The following is a 16,102-nucleotide window of genomic DNA, read 5'->3' as shown; positions in this document are numbered from 1 at the left end:
GAGGAGCCTGAATGTGAGCCTAGACAGTCTGTCTCCCAAGTTCATGCTCTGATCTGCCACTCTGAGTTACCTAGTGAGAGATGCCTACCTGGAATGTCTGTAGTTAAAACTTACTTCCAGGCATTTTGCATGTATAGACTCCTTATTTAATCTTCACCAAAGGAAATACGAAAAAACAAAAAATTATGAGTTATAGACTATCAGTATCCAATTTTAGAGACAAGAAATTTGAGATCCAGAGAGGTTAAGCAACTTCCCCAAGGTCACAGAGTTTTTAAAAAAAAATTACAGAACAGGGGTTTGAAACCAGGCAGTTTGGCGCCAAAGACCATGAGCTTGATCACTTCCATCAGTAATAACTATTGCTGCCAAAACAAAATTTCACAAACTCAGTGGTTTAAAACAATATATATTTATTATCTTACAATTCTGGAGGTCAGAATCCGACACAGGTCTCCCTAGGCTAAAATCAAGGTGTTGGGAGGGCTGTGTTCCTTTCTGGAGGCTCTCAGAGAGAATCCACTTCCTTGCTTTTTCTAGCTTCTAGAGGCTGCTCATATGCTTGGCTTACAGCTCCCTTCCTTCATCTTCAGTTGAGCAACACAGCATCTCTCTGACCCTGCTCAGTTGTCCCATTTCCTTCCCTGACTAACTTCCTCCCTCCCGCCTTCTTCCACTTTTAAAGACCCATGTGATTACATTGGGCTCACCCAGATGCTTCAAGATAATCTCTCAACTCAAAGTCCTTAGCCTTAATCACATCTGCAAAGTCCCTTTTGACATGTAAGATAACATATTCACAGGTTCTAGGGATTAAACATGGACATTTGGGGGGTGGGGGTGAGCATTTTGCCTACCATAGCAACTGTGCCAGAAGGCCATCTATCCCATTTTAAGCATTCTTCAGTGATGAGAGCCACCTTTTCTCAATATAGAAATCAAGCTCACTAGCTACTTGAACCCCTCCCCTGAAACACACACGCACGCACGCGTGCAGCGGTCAATAAAGCAAGCACAGTAAAGTATGTTTTCTTCTTAAAACATATCCACACTTATTGCCCTTTATAACTTTGGGACACCCCAAAGTCCTCATTTGTAAAGATGAAAATGATGCTTGCCACACAGGGTTCATGCCAAGATTGCTGCTGTTCTGAGTCAACAGTGGCCACTGATTAATCAGGACATTTTAGACAATAGGTTCTGTGCTAGGTGCTTAAGAAACATTATTATATTCACTTCAACTGCAATAGCTTGTGGGAGGTACATTTGGTTTTCTCACTCTACATATGAGACTCCCAAGGCTCAGACTTTAAGAGGCAGAGTCAGTTTCTGCATTCAGGTTGGGTCTGACTCCAAAGCTTGTGTTCTTTCCATTCTGAGACACATCCTCACTTAAATGAGACATAATTTCTAGAAAGTTCCACCTCCTGCAATGGTTGAGTAGATCTTATTGAACAAGCCCTCTGGTGAATAACAACTATAACCTCTGGACAAAATATTAAAAAATAAAAATAAAACAAAAAAATCCTCAATTTTAGAATAAAATGAATGAGGGCTGGCCAGTTAGCTCAGTTGGTTAGAGTGAAACCTTGTAACACCAAGGTCAAGGGTTCAGTTCCCCATACTGGCCAGTGCCAGAAAAAAAAAAAAAAAAAAAGAATAAATGACCAAAAGCAGAACATCCTGGAGGGGGATGACCAAAGTAACCAAAAATGGCCAAAATGACCAAAAGCAGAACACCAAAAGCACCAGAAAGATCAAAAGCAGAACATCCTAGAAGGGGAGATCAGCACTTGGAAAAAGGAAACTCAGCACTCCAATGACTTCCTCCTTTTGGTCATTTTTAGCCTGAGGGTAGGCTTACCTCTGAACCAGGAAGGTGGCTAAAACTCAGATCGTCTTACTGGATAGAAGAATCAGGACAGAGATCAAGGCAACACAACAGCTGAAAGTGAGAGAAGAAATCCTGGAAAGGAGAGATTTAGAAAAGGGGAGCCCAAGCTTTGTGTTTATAAACACTCCGTAAGTCACTGAGCGACCCCTGAGCCAAGCTTGCATGCAGCCCAGTTAAAGCCAAAAGAACTAAACAGAGATTTCCACTGCTGCCCAATGCAAAGGAGACAGAAGTTTGAATTTACTAAGTGAACTGCCTACCAAAACAAAAAAGCGGTACTTTTCAGAGGAACAAAACAGAACCCAGAGTCTCTATTGACACTGTCCATGATACAATTAAAAATAGCTCAATATAAAAAACAACAACAACAAAAAAGGAGACGTGATCCATTTTCAAGAAAAAACACAATTATAGAGACTGTCCCCACGTCCCCAAGTCGACCCAGTTGCTGGAATCAGCAGGCAAGGGTTATAAAGCAGCTTTTATATCTATGCTCAAGGACTTAAAGAAAAATATATTCTTGGCAAATGAAAAGAGAGAAAAACTCATTAAGGAAATAAAACACTAGGAAAAATGAAATGGAATTTCTAGAACTGAAAAAAAAAAAAACCAAACAATTTGTTGGGTGCATTTAACAGCAGACTGGAGAGGAAAGAAGTCAGTGAATTTGAAGAGGAATCAAGAGAAATTATTCAATCTGAAGAACAGAGAAAAAAAATTATGAAAAAATAAAGAGAGCGTCAGGGGCCTGCTAGACAATTTTGAAAGGTCTAAAAGACAATTTTAGCCCCAAAAGAAAAGAAAGAGAATGGAGCAGGATCAATACCTGAAGAAAAAATTGGCTGTAATTGTCCTAAATTTGGTGAAAGACATCAATTTAGGTATGTAAGAATCAGCATCCACGTAGGATACGTTAAAAAAAAATAATCACACCTAGGTATATCACACTCAAACTGCTGGAAACCAATGACTGAAAAACACCATGGAAAAAGCCTGAGAAAAACAATGATTATAATTATTTAGAATCATAACAGAGAATTATACCTGGACCCAACTCTGAAGGTGGTTTTCCCTTGTCTCGTTTAAATTCACCTGACAGCTTTTTGACCTATGGGAAAGTTGGATTCAAAGGGACGCTCGTGTCTAAATACAATCTCCTAACAAAGAGGAAGTATAAGACAGTAGTTAAAACACTGCAGTTTAAAGTTAGATAGACTACGAGATGTACTAGCTAAATTACTTGGGGGAAATGATTTTAACCCTTAGTTTCCTAATCTGTAAAATGGTGGTAAATATCTACTTATTTCAAAGAACTGCTGTGAGGTTGTGTTATGCTCTGAATGTGCGTGCCCCAAAATTCTTATGTTAAAAACCTGACCCCTGGGCCGAGCCCGTGGCGCGCTCGGGAGAGTGCGGCGCTAGGAGCGCAGCGACGCTCCCGCTGCGGGTTCGGATCCTATATAGGAATGGCCGGTGCACTCACTGGCTGAGTGCCGGTCACGAAAAAGACAAAAAAAAAAAAAAAACTGACCCCTAAAGTGATGTTACTAGGAGAAGGGACTTTGGGAGGTAATTAGGTCATAAGGATAAAGTCTTCATGATGGGCTTAGTGCCCTTATAAAAGAGACCCGTGGGACCTTTCTGCCCCCTCCACCCTGTGAGGACACAGCAGGAAGGCATCATCTATGAACCAAGACACAAGCCCTCACCAGACACTAAATCTGCCTGAGCCTTGATTTTGGACTTCCCGGCCTTCAGCACTAAATAAATTTTTGTTGTTTATAAGCCACCAGTCCAAAGCATTTTGTTATAGCAGTCCAAATGGACTAAGAGATTTATATGAAATAACCAACACAAAGCACTTAGCATGTTACTGGGCACATACTGAGAGCTCTATGTTAGCTACCACTCTGGCATCCAGTGGAAGAGACCTCCCACAGGTCAGGAGCAGTCACCCCAGGAAGGCTGCTCTTTCACTCCTCGGCTCCTGCAAACAACCACCAAGAGCTGCCAGCACGGGAAGCAGCCCAGGAGGGGCCCTGCTGCTGGATGTCAGGACAGAAGTCTGTTCAGCTGAGAGAGGCTGCTTACAGCAGGAAGGGGGCTGTGATTTATGGTACCAGCCTCAGTTAGTGGCAGGGGAGAGAATGGGGGACACATTCTGTTAAATATTTACTGAGGCCCACAGGCAACTCTGAAGCCAAGTTTGTTTTTGTTGGGGTCAGGTACGTTAAAGCTCTGTCACCTGAGGAACAATTATGACATGGTCTGTTAAGTATTACTGCAGCCAAGTGGTGGTCCCTGACCAAATGGCAGGGGCGACACTGATGCTCATGCAAGGTGGCCATGCCTCGCCCCCCACCTGCAAGAATGCACGATGTGGGGCATCACTCCCCATGACTGCTGGTGTCGTCAGACCACAGTGTCTCTCTCAGGAAGCATTTTCGTGTTCTCTGCTGCTCACTTGCTGTGAGATTCCTTTCAAGTCATTTGCTCTTCCGGTAATGGATGGGCTAAAATAAAAAAGACAGACGATGCCAAGCATTGGCTTTGATGTGGAACTGGAATGCTGGTGCACAGAAGTTCTGAAGGACAAACAACCTCTTTGGGAAACTGTTTTGCACTATCCACTAATGCTGAATATATGTGTACCTTGTGCCCCAGCAGTCCCACTGCTCGGTATAAGTGCACAGAAACACGTGCATGTGCTCACCAAAAGACATGTCTAAGAATGTTCATGGCAGCGCTAGTCCTAACAGACAAACACTGGAAACTGCTCTCATGCCCATCAACAGTAGAATGGATTTTTAAAATACACGCACAATCTAATGAGCAATGAGAATGATCTACCAGTGCACGCAGCATATGAATACATCTCACAAACATAATTTTGGGAGAAAGAAGCCAGACACAGGGAGTGCCTTAGGATGTTATTTATATTAAGTACATAAACAGGCGAAGCTAATCTACGTGGCTGGAGGTCAGGACAAGGTTATCCTGAGTGAGTGGCTGAAAAGGGCCGGGAGGGGGCTTCTGAAATGCTGGAAACGTTCTATTTACCCAGGTGCTGGCTCCACATACAGGTTCAGTTTCGGGACATTTATTAAACCATCTGTACACATATGACGTGTGCACTTTTCTTTATGCGCATCATCTCTATAAAAAGCTACTTTGCATTTGTTAATTCCCTCCTGTGAAAGAATGTTCGCTGGAATATTGAAGACGTCAGAACAGCCCCTCAAGGCTTGGGAATCTGCAGCTTCCAGGTTTCCCCATTTCCTCATGTTCTCATGCCACTGCCTCACAGCTGACACTGCCCCAGAGTGTGCTGAGGGAAGAAAGACTTCACAAAGCAGCATGCTCGACCCAGTGAGCCAGAATTGCCCCACCAGAAAAGTGGCCCCCGGCCCCCTTCTCTCTGCTGAGTCTCCTCTCTGCCTCCTGGGGGGTCAGGCCCAAATTGTCATTTCCTTCTGGACCCTCCGTACCAGGTAATTCCACCAGCTGACCCCCTTGTAGTGGACATTTGGAAGAAAACAAAAACAAAAACAAAAACAGGCTGCCTCTGTTTGGTAGCCAATTCCAAGAGGGTACCTGTGTACAGAAAGTCCCCCTAACTGTGGGATGAGCAGGTGGATGCTTTGTAACTGAGGACTTAAGGGACCCACGGTTAGCACAGGCTGGTAAATGGTGTACAAGATACGGAATGCAGAAAGTGAGGAAGGAGTCACTGGTAGACTCCAAAGTCATGAGAGGAACGTCGTTTGGGGTGTCAGCCACAGAGGGCATCTCCCGGTGTGTGTGGCCTCCAGTACTCTTCGGCTGCATGCATCTGTGCATGTGTGAGCATGTGTGTGCGTGTGTGCACATGTGTGCGCAAGTGTCTTCCTTTCTTGCAGAAGCTCTCAGTCATGCTGTTAATGTTAGTACCAGCAAGAGCCAGCAGATGTTGGCTACAGCACCCCTGAAATCTAGGCGGGGGTGCAGTCCCAGCTCAGGAGAGAAGAGAGGGTCTGCGAAATGAGAATCAAGTCATTCATCTCCCACAGTCCCAGCTTGCCTCGATTTCCCACTCAGGTTTGTGAAGTAAGACTTCTTCCAAACTGACACCTTACAGGAGGCATCTCCTTGATCTTTTCCTGAGGAAGGGAGAGGCCTCCATTTCTCTGGCCATGCTCATGTGATTTCTCGGCGATGCCCTGAGAGCCAGGACTTGCCTCACCTGGGAAGATAAATCGAGGTGATCCATTCCCAGAGGAAGTGGCGCTGTCCCCTGCCAACAGACTCTGTTACTGCTTTTCTTCATTTCCTCCCTCAAGTGTACTGGGATGACACGGGTCAGCTGCTTTGGAATTCCCGAGCCTCCCAGCACACGCTCCCCCTGGCATGCATTCAGGGGAGCGGGAGTGAGTGGGGCCTTGGGAGCCAAACAAGCCAGGGTGTGAAGCCCCCCTCCGCGGTCACGGCCTTGTGGCCTTGGGCACATTCCATAAGCTCTTTGAAAGTGTTTCCTCGTCTGTCTAATAAAAACAAGGAATCAGAACGCATGTCCTCTGGGGTTCATCTGTGGATGAGAGGCTGTATACGTAAAGTGTTCAGCACATGGTAGGCCTGCAGTGTGAGCAGAGTCAACACCACCCTCAATGGCACGGAGCTGCCATTACGGTTGTTACTCCCATGAGTTAGGCATGGGCTGTGCGAACCGGACCCAGCCCTGCTCACCGGTGGTGTTAAGGGTTTGATGCTCCTCTGCACTGTGCTGGAACGGACACTGTGGGCTCACAGTGGAGGAGGCAAGTGGCCAACACAGAGCGAGCCTTCTACTGCCAGGTATCTTCACCTCCTTTCTGTACCAGGGCCCTGCTCGCAGCTCTGCAAGGGACACTGCATAGAGCTGGTCCATCAGATATGGATATTCGGGTTCTGCTGGCCTGCAGAAGCCCACGCATGCCCTGCACAGTGCTTGGGAACTCAACAGGTGCTCGACAAACGTTGGCTGGAATAGGGAGTGATTAACCACGGTAACATATTGAGTGCTCATGATGTCAGACACAATGCTAGGAGCCGGCAATAATGTCAAAGAAAGACATGATCTCTGCCTTCATGGATCTTTAGGGCTGTACCAAGATATACAGAGACAAAAACAGGCAGACAGTGCATGTCCACAATTGAGCACGTTCGGTGATGTCCAGGTTGCAGTGTCGGGCTGGTTGGAGCTGAGGAAGAGGAGAGGCTGGACCACTGGATGGGAGAGGCCCCAGCATGTCAGAGCACAAGATATCTTGGCAATAATCTGGTTCAATGTCTTCCCTGAACAGCGGAGAAGCAAAGCCTAGGGAAGTGAAGTGACTTGCCCAAGGTCTCCCAGCAGGTGCAGAGTGAGAAGCGTGAGGGGCTGGGCACATGATGCCCAGTGAGGAAACTTTTCCTTAATTTGGTGGGTGCTGGGGCATTGTCAGCCGAAGGTGGCATGACCAGAGTCCAGCAGGGTATGTGACAACCAAATCTCCTGAGTGTTCATTCTAAGAGCAGGGGTTGTATTAACTCATGTCATCTCCACCAACACTGTGAGGAATGAACTCATTTACACATGAAAACACTGATACACAGGGAGCTGTATGTCCACACCAGGTAGAGAGGACAGAGCTGGGATACAAGCCCAGAAGCTCTGCCTCCAGAGCCTTTTTGCTTAACCTCTAGCCTAACTTGCCTTGGAGGAACTATGTGGTGGGAGAGACTGGGGGCAGGGCAGTAGAATAAGATGCTTCCGGAAGAAAGAGATGGGGAGGGCAGATTGCTGGGAAAGGCAATGAATAAGAACTCGTAAGACATCAACAGTATCCACCACCAGGAACTCACCAGAGCGGCCCCAACAGGACATCCGGGGGTCCCAATCTTGCTCTTTTTCCTTCACATCACTCAAGATACACTCCCCCAGACTTGCTCCTTATGAGAGCGGATGGTGTGTCCAGCTGTGGCCTGGAGCCATGACATCGTTCTACCAGGCTTAAGGAGCTGGGAGTGGGGTATCTCCAAAACAACCGACCCTGACTGCTTCTCCCCCCATGCAGGTATGAGCAGCACCCAGGTAGAATGTAGGCACTTCTTACAAACTGTCCTACAGATCCAGCAGGACCGAATCCCCTAAAAGTTCTAGAAATATGACTGTCCTAATAACGATCCCTAGGATTACTTCACTATAGCCTTCTTTTCAATCAACTAGACCAGACCAGAGAGGAATAGCAATAGTAACTTTGAAAGACAGCAAGGCAGACAGGCAGACAGACAGACAGCAGACAGGACAGGGGAAAGGGAGGGAAGGAGAGAGAAAAAAGGAGGGAGGGAGGGACATGATGTCAAGCAGTGATCTGAGAATTTCAGCTCCACCACTTACAAGCTTTGACGCCGTGAGCTTCAGTTCTTTGACTCTACATTCATATCTGTGAAATGGGTCCTGCTTGCGGAATTAGGGGGAAGATTATCCTTAACCTGTGTAAAGCCCTGACATGTAGTAGGTCCTCAATAAAAGAAAAGCTTCCATGTAACCAGGGTTCACCTCCACTCTCCTTCATCTTTAAGCTTAAGGTGATTAAGATAATGACCTAGCTGAGAAAAGTCGTGAGCATTTTTCTTCTACAAATGACAAAACTTCAAAGTTTGGGTTTTTTTTTCAAGGTTCTGTTTGTTTGTCTTTGCCCACAAAATCCCTCAGGGAAAAGTCAACAAAGGCCCATATCAATCAAATCCCTATGAACAAAAGGACAAAGTGCCAAGGAGCTGAGCCACTCAAGGATGGCTCAAGGAGATGGTTCTTTAGGCAACAATAGGACCTACCCTTGAAAACTCCTAATATGGAAGCTCTAGGTGCTTGTGGTCTCCGAGGAAGTTACTGTGACAGGGACTCAAGAGCTCACACAGGTCCTTGCTTGCAAAGAGCTTCAAATCTCATTAAAGAAACAGGGCAGGGCTGACCAGTTACTCGGTTAGAGTATGGTGTTATAACACCAAGATAAAGGGTTCAGATCCCTGTACTGGACAGCTGCCGCACACCCCCCAAAAGAAGAAAGAAAAGCAACAGGACTATGAGAAACAGTCTGTTTAAGGACTAAGCCAAAATGCTGCAACCCCAAACAGTACTCAGTGTACTATGTGGACTTCAGGAAAACTCCACAGATTGGAGCTGTTCTCCTGGAAAGGCCAGATGCCCCTGAGAGGTACATAAATTGGGAAGAGGGAGAAAGACCCTCAGTGCAGAGGTAGGGGGTGATGCTCAAAATAAGCAGGATGGAGGGAAGCAGCATTTATTTATCACCAGTCACAGAAGAGGCCCCTGTTAATTCCCCATTGAATCCCTATGAATCCTCAACCCTACAGCCAGATCTCCTATCCCTAAATTACAGAAACGGCAGAACAGGGAGAGTGGGCACTTGCCCAGTTTATGCAGCTGACACAGAGTAGACTTGAACCCAGAACCATCAGACTGCCAGTCCCCTCTGGGCCCATCACCACACTAAACCCTGCCTCACTTTAGGATTCAGGGCATGCTCTAAGCACCCTGAGTGCCCACTCTCATGGGGGATAGAGCATTGGCTTCCTTGAAGCCACCCTGCTGAGCCTGCCCCTTGCCACATCCCACGGCTCCATACATCCCATAACCACCACCTTTGTTCCTATTCCTCTTTAAAACCTGGATTAGCTGGGCTTCCGGGAGGTCATGCTCCTGACTTCGGAATGCACTTCTGACTTTCACGGAAACAAGTCTTTGCTTCAAGTCACGCAGGCACATTTCGCTAAGTAAACTTTGGCAGCGATCTACCTTGCCCATAGGTCTCTGGGTAAATCCAAAGTGGGGGCAGGGACAGGAGGGAGAGATGCTGGCACAAGCATCCGGGGACTGCAGCAATGCACAGAGCCACCCCTGCTCTGCTGTCATCCAAACGCTCCATGGAGGACAGGAGTTGCTTACAAATTCCACCAAGGACCGGGGAAGCCTGGTGGCTTACACTCTCCTCCCCGCACAAGGCAAGCCCCACTCACGCCCCATCCCATCAGCACTGGAGGGGTCTGGAGATGGAAAGAGTGTAGAGGCCATGCTGACGTCACCTAGCAAAAGGGAGAGAACATAGGAGGGGAAGAGAGAAAAGGGAAAAACTAAAATAAAAAGATAAGCAGCAGAAATTCAAACTTACTGTATTAACAGCCTGTCAGAACAGCACTCCAGAAAAGAACCCCATCTTGGGGAACTTGAGTCCTCAGAGCTCTGTGGGAACTGGGTGGCACTGCAGCATTCATGGCAAGCCATGTGTGACAGCACACACACGCACACGCACACACAGTGCTGCTGGGGTATGTGTGCATGTGTGTGTGAATCACTCCACATTTACCAAGCACCTTCACGGTGTCAGTTACAGCACTAGCCTTAGACAAGGCTTCTCCCAGCCTTACCCTCTGGCCCAGTGGGTCTCGAACTCGAGTGTGTCCGAGAATCATCTGGGGGGCTTGTTGTAATGCAGAATCTGAGGCCCATGGCAATTCTGGTCAGGAGATCTGGGGTGAGGTCTATGCAGCAAGAGATACACAGGCACCACAGAACTCGCCAGAGAAACCCTGTTTCTGAGGGTTATCTGCTCAGGGAACAGATCAATCTCTCTTTTCAGCAGGAGGCCTTTGAGGTAAAAGGAGAGTGGGAGTGGGTGTTGCATGTGGGTGGAGGGGCACCGCCTGCCCTATTGAGCGCCACTCTGTGCCAGGCAGAGGCCAGGCTCTGACGCTCAGGGTCTCCCTTCGGCTCCAGCCACCCCTTGGAAGTAGTTACTGGAAGCCTCGTACAGGTGAACAGCTGAGGCTCGCAGAGTTGCCCGGTCTGAGGTCACCCAACTAGGAAGCAGCAGAAGTTGAAACTCCCCTTTGTCTCAAAGGGAAGGTAAAAGGGAAAGAAATGCACTCTAAACTGTGGAAATGCAGAGGAAGGAAGCAGAAAAGAAAAAAAAAGGAAAATAAATTGCTGAGCACACATTACTCGCCGCACTTGGCAAGATCTCTTTTAGCCCTTCGGACAGTCCTTTACTATGCTCATTTTACAGATGAGGAAACGAGGCTTAGGAACATACCCAACGAATGTAGTTATCACTCTTATAATTAGAAAAAAAAGTGAGAGAGAGGGAGGGAGGAAGAAGGAGAGAGAACGAGGCATCAGACTCCCTCCCCTCTTGCTTCAGCTCCAGGGAGCACACAGCCTCTGTGGACCCTCCTGGCTCACAGGGCCATAACACTGGGGTCTCAGCTGGTGAAGGAGGGCATGACCTGCAACTTTCCAGGGTCACTGAGTAAGTTGTTGAAAGAGTTGAGACCACATCCCTGCACTCTGATTTCTCCCTTAACCACAACTAGAAAACTTAGTGCAACTAACAACACATCTTATCATTACCTACACCCTCCACTATAAATACCCAGGCACCCAAAGGGTCACATCCAAAGAAACAGCACAATGGCACCTCCTCTGGCCAGCACTGGCCAGCACTACCCAGAGCTCAGGAGCCACGGATACACATGGGAGTGACCAAGACCCCACAAGACATGGGAAGGGCCCAGGTGGCAACCCAAGGACCACAGGAAGCTGGGACCAAGAGCAGTCAGCTTCCTCGAAGTTGGAGGGGGACCCACCCAGGGAACAGAGGGAAGGAAGGGTTGGCATAGGCAGTGAGGAAGACGAAGACCTTCTTTTTGGGAAGAACAGGGTCACATGACAAATCTAATCACATCACTTCTCTGTCTCACGCCTGCTTCACAATCAGGCCAAAGGTAATGCCCACAACTAACAGCTGCGGAGCACCTTTCAGATCGGAGGCCCTGCACACCAAGAGCTTTATCCAAGCTCAATCTCTCAACACCCTGATCAAGTAGGTACCAGTCCCATCCCATGTTTCAGGTGACAGAACCACAGCACGAGTCAGGCATGTGATAATAAGATGAACGGAGACTGAGGCCCCAGCATCCAAGCTCTTAAACTTTCAGTTTCAGCTACGGCCACCTCTGCACTCTGGCCACTCTGGACATGTCATGCACTAACCCTCTTCTGGGCCTCTCCACCCCCCTTGGTGAACTTCTGCTCATCCTGAAAAGCCCTTCTCCTCTTCTATGCAGCCTTCCCCAACCTTCTCGTCATCTCCTTGTGACTTACAGCTAAATCTATGCTGTCCCTTCCCCACAGCTCCCACTGCATAATGACATTACCAACTCAAAATCTCAAGCCTGTCATCTCCTTTGGTCCATTTACTCTGGCACTGCAACCAGATATGCAGAACTGGATGCTCTAAAAACAGGCAGGCCTTATTTTCTCCATTTGCCTAGTCCCACACTTACCCACCCTGAGCTTTCCATGTACCCCTGAGCATTCTCCATTACAAAGCTGTGAGCAGCCTGAGGACAGTGAGTATACATCCTTAAATTCACTATCCTTAAATTCCCAGAACCCAACACTGTGGTTGATTGGCAGCTAGTAGGTGCTCAACTAATGTTCATGCTGGGTGTCCATCCACTGAACATTTACTGCAGACCTGCCGGGTGTTAGTCACTGTGCTTGGCCAGAATGATGGAGATTGTGTTTAAGGAAGAGATGGCAAAAGATTCCAAAGGAAAAATCGACAACATTCAATGATTGACTCATCGAAGGAGTGAAGTAAAGAAATGCAGCAAAGATCCTGTGTGGCAAATGTCCCCTCCTTGGGAGCTCAGGCTCTGGGACTTGCATCCTGCTTCCATCGCTTACTGCCAAGAGGGCTATGTGGCATTTCTAGACTTCACCTTCCTCCTCAGAAATTATCAACTCCCCTTACTTCACAGGGCCGCTGGGAGGATACAATGAGATATTCCATGCAAAGTGCACAGCAGGTCCCTCCCACACTGGAAACGCTCAACACACATTAGCTATCATTACTACCACTGAGCAGCTCCATGTGAAAGTGAAAGCCAGCCGCAATGACTTCTCGGCAGCCGAGAATGCATCCCGTGCTTCCAGAAATTAAAAGGGGTCTCCTTCCTGTTCATTTCCCAAAAGAGCTATCCTACAGTTAATACAAGATGCCAGGTAAACCCAGGCTGTGCTTACTGAGTAGGTAAATCAGGTGTGTCACGGGAGTCTTCGGAAGTCTGCAAGGAGGATCGGCAGTTGGTCTGAGCCTGCCTGGGCTTTCTCTAACCTCGGGAGGAGGCTAGAGGCAGACCCAGGACTTGGGACACTGGAGGCCGGCCACTCCATGTCCTCACCCAGCTGGGACAGGACAGCCGAAGCAGGCCAACACTGGCCAGTAAGAGGGCAGGGAAAGGGGAGGAACCATGCGGGGGCTGGAGAGGAGCCGGCAGCTCAGTGTGCAGCCAGCAGCAGACCTGGGTATGGACAGGGCCTTGCCAGTCACTTTGCTCTCAGGTGTCTGGATTCCTAAAAGCTCAGAAGCGAGGAGCAGAAGTGGGGACAAAATGTGTATTGAACACACAAAGGACCAGGGCAAACCTGGACATAATTTCATCAAACATCTCCTGTATTCTCTGACAGCCCCTTGACGGTGGCAAGGCTTTAACCCCTCAGAGACCCGAAGACACTGAAACAGTCCAGCTATGATTCCAAGCCAGGATTTTCTAACTTCTTCTGTTAAAATTCTCTGCCAGAGGCCGGGAATGACATTAAAAAGAAAGGTCACTTCTACTTTTTACGTTTCTGTAGTGTTTGAAGTTATTTTTAAGGAGCAAATAATTTTAATACAATCAGAAAGGAAACTACAGATGTTTTGCTCGGTTTTGTTTTTCTGAATCAGCATTTGGTGCTAGAATTTGCAGTTATTATTCTCCGGACACAAGAACAGTTTCTGGCTATAGGTCAAAAAGCACCAAAAAACTGTATCCTATTAATTTCTCCTCATGACAGATGTCATTCCCTACATCGAGGGGCAGTCACACACTTTACCTAATTCTGATGGACACTGCCTAAGGACAGACAAGCGTGGTGTGTCCAGGCACCAGGAGTCCAGCATGTCTAGCCCCCAGCAATGAGACTTGCGAACAGAGGCCCATCAGGTCCACGGACCTCATGCAAAGCTAGGGTGTGAAGGGCTGGCCACCCAGGCATGTCTCACCCAAATCTACCTCACCCTGCTAGCAACCCACTTGAGCTCATCAGCCAGGAATGGGAGGGAAGAGGGCAAACGTAGGGAGGACAGGAGAATGCAGACTCATCCTCAATTTGGGAAACAGCCACGGAACCAAAACAAACTCAGAGGCCAAATTTGCTAATGTGGGAAACAGGGTCGTTGTTCAGATGGAGAGAGCTAAAGTCCAAAGCTTCCCCAAACTCTTCGATTCAAAGGACCTGGACCAGTTAAGGAGACCCCTCTTCTCTGAAATGTCTATTTGATTATAAAAGTTTTCATATCCACTGCCCCCACCCCCATGAGTAAAAACCCCATTTATCCTGAGCTTTGCCATCCCCTTAGAACGCTCTGGGCATCCCATCAGTAGAAGGGCAGTCGTAGGAGCTAACTCAAGGCCAACATGGAGCAGTAGCACCTGCTGTGGCAGGAGTCTCCAACACGGTCCCTCCCAGGCTGCCCTGGAGGAGCCCGCAGCCTGGCACCAACCAACCATCCCTCTGCACTTCACGTTTTTACTTTGTTCTCACTGTTTTTATTTTTTTCCACGGGGAGGAAGTAGACAGGACATGGTTACTCAACCCACTTAGAAGATGATCTAGAAGACAGTCCAAGAGGACAGAAATTAATTCAGTATCTCACCCTCTGGACTTCCTGCCCTATCCAGTCGCTGGACAGAGGAGGGGAGGAGAACAGGGGAGATGCGATTGTGGTATTTACAGAGCTGGTAGGACACGAGGCATGTTCAGTAACACTGCTCAGCCCCTTGGCAAGCAACAGAAATAATGGGGATGAACATTCTCGGGGTATGCACTGGAGCTCTGCATACATCATCACACTGAATCATCGCCATGACCCGGCCAACTCTGCATTTCATACATCAGGCCACCAAGGTCCAGAGACTCATCGTCTACCCAGGACCCCATAGCTAGTCAGTGGGAGGAGAAGCTTCCTCCAGCTGAACAGGATATTTGTCTAGACATTTCGAGAGCTCCCAGAGCTTCAGCCAGGGAATGCGGAATGAAATGACCAATGCCACAGCATACTTCACCCTTCCTTCATTCAGCAAACATTTACTGAGTGCCGCCACTCTCTGCCCCCCACCCCCCCAACCCTAAAGGGAGTTTGCTTCTGTGTCCATTGCTGTCTTAGTTTCCTAGGGTTGCCATGACAAACTGCGACACGCTGAGTGGCCTACAACAATAGAAATTCATTCTCTCACAGGTCTGGAGGCTAGAAGTACGAAACCAAGGTGTCGGCAGGGCCGTGCTCCCTCTGAAGGCTCTGGGGAAGAATCCCTCCCCACTTTTCCCCAGCTTCCAGTGGCTCCCACAATCCTTGCACCTCAGTCTCTGCCTCCCTTTTCAACTGGCCTCTCCCCTGTGTTTCTACAGACCATTTCCCTATGTCTCTGACCTCTCTTCTTCTCTGAGGACACCAGTCATTGGATTTAGGACCTGCCCTAGTCCAGCGTGACTTCATCTTAACTAATGACCTCTGCAAAGACCCTATGTCCGAATAATGACACATTTTGAGGTTCCAGCAGACATCAATTTTGGAGGAACACTATTCAACCCAGTACGTTTGTCTACTGTATCCTTCTGTTATAAAATAAAATTTGCAAATGGCAAATATTCTCAAACTTGCAAGTTACAGTACAAAGAATCAGGTCCTTAAGCTCTCAGGAAAATAACAGGAAAGAAGGGAGCCTTTTAGGAAATGGTTGGTATTATTTAACATTTTCTTTGTCTCTCTGACTTTCCATATTAGTCAAACAATTTGAAGCTTAATATTAAGTAAAGAGACTTCAATAATTAATACCTGACAGCATTAGCATCATTTTGTTATTTAATAATAAAGAAGAATAATGCCAGCTTCATTATTTACTAATGACTGCTTAAATAATTCATTACAACATGTAACTTGCAAACATATTGATTCAGTCACTGGAGTCCACCTTGAACCAGATCCCCAGGTCTCTGGTCAGTATCATCTCTGCCATGAACATGGTCCCAAGCTGCTTAGTACAAACCTCGGTGGAGCAGAAGCAACTCCCCAATACCATTAA

At 47.5% G+C, this 16,102-nt stretch overlaps 1 long non-coding RNA gene across 6 annotated transcripts in view; it reads right to left on the bottom strand.

Annotated features, from left to right (window-relative positions):
• LOC134363934 (uncharacterized) overlaps positions 1–16,102 on the bottom strand; it is a 244,855-nt gene that overhangs the window by 174,000 nt on the left and 54,753 nt on the right. For 3 of the 6 annotated variants that reach the window (XR_010021782.1, XR_010021786.1, XR_010021785.1), the window contains exons 2-3: positions 4,257–4,407; positions 1,865–1,945 (exon numbers count right to left, since the gene is read on the bottom strand). The exons of 1 other annotated variant lie outside the window; for it this stretch is intronic. This is a non-coding gene — a long non-coding RNA (uncharacterized LOC134363934). Of the gene's footprint in view, positions 1–1,864; positions 1,946–4,256; positions 4,408–13,001; positions 13,083–16,102 lie in introns of those variants that run through there. 2 more of the 6 variants (XR_010021787.1, XR_010021784.1) reach the window with 2 other exon arrangements.

Source organism: Cynocephalus volans, chromosome 15 (genome assembly GCF_027409185.1).
Source record: "Cynocephalus volans isolate mCynVol1 chromosome 15, mCynVol1.pri, whole genome shotgun sequence".
NCBI classification, from domain to species: Eukaryota; Metazoa; Chordata; class Mammalia; order Dermoptera; family Cynocephalidae; genus Cynocephalus; species Cynocephalus volans.
This window is presented reverse-complemented; position numbering and strand designations above follow the sequence as displayed.